This window comes from Nannospalax galili, unplaced genomic scaffold (assembly GCF_000622305.1).
Source record: "Nannospalax galili isolate Female #2095 unplaced genomic scaffold, S.galili_v1.0 scaffold209, whole genome shotgun sequence".
Lineage (NCBI taxonomy): Eukaryota > Metazoa > Chordata > Mammalia > Rodentia > Spalacidae > Nannospalax > Nannospalax galili.
This window is the reverse complement of record NW_008360319.1, coordinates 2,898,435-2,899,166: the sequence shown is the minus strand read 5'-3', so window position 1 is coordinate 2,899,166 and position 732 is coordinate 2,898,435. Positions and strand designations below refer to the sequence as shown.

Sequence of the window (732 nt, the reverse complement as noted above, 5' to 3'; positions counted from 1 at the left end):
TATTATTTTTATTTTACGTGTATGTGTGTATTGCCTGCATCTTGTTCTTCTTATGTATTTATTTTATCTGCAAAGATACATGATGGTCACGTGGAACAACAGAGAGGTGGAGAGGAATTAGCTGCCAGCACTTGTTAGAGGCAGAAGATCCCTGCACTCATGAACTCAGCTGCTGGAGTTACTTAACTTCTTTCAGTCTGTTTGTTCATTTGCAAAGTGCTACTATTATATTAGTGGTCTCAAAGGGCTATGAGCGCTAAATGGGCAACATAAGATGCTTAGAACAGGATGGGCACATAATAAGCCGTCAATAAACGTTTGTTATTAGTATTACAACACTGATATATTTTCTAATGGCCTCTCTTCTCTTTATTGATTTGTATCAAATAGGGCAAAAGAAGAGGAGAAGCAGTCTTTTAGGAGCATATCTTGACTGAATTATGTGACCTTTGTCTGTGCTTTGCTAGCGAGCCTTCATAAAACCCTACATAGATCTCCCGTGTAGTACTTACTATCCTCTAATGCAATCATCCTGATGTCGGCACTTATTATGATGGATGTCAGGTATGTCCATCCAATCTTCCATGTTTTTGCTCTCCCAGCAGCAAACTACTATCATTACATGTACTTGAACTTTCTGAAGACTCTTTACTCTTCCAAGCTTAATGTTTTCACCTTTAGGAGTGATCTCATTTGTCTTTGGCACACAGATTTGATGCTGTTCCTGGTCAA

At 38.7% G+C, this 732-nt stretch overlaps 1 protein-coding gene across 1 annotated transcript in view; it reads right to left on the bottom strand.

Annotated features, from left to right (window-relative positions):
- The window catches only part of Prkcq (protein kinase C theta), a 106,862-nt gene extending 106,222 nt beyond the window's left edge, over positions 1-640 (bottom strand). Inside the window, exon 1 of the mRNA XM_029559680.1 lies at positions 513-640. The gene's annotated coding sequence lies outside the window, so the exon portion shown is untranslated. The remainder of the gene's footprint in view (positions 1-512) is intronic.
- Positions 641-732: the final 92 nt, after the last annotated feature.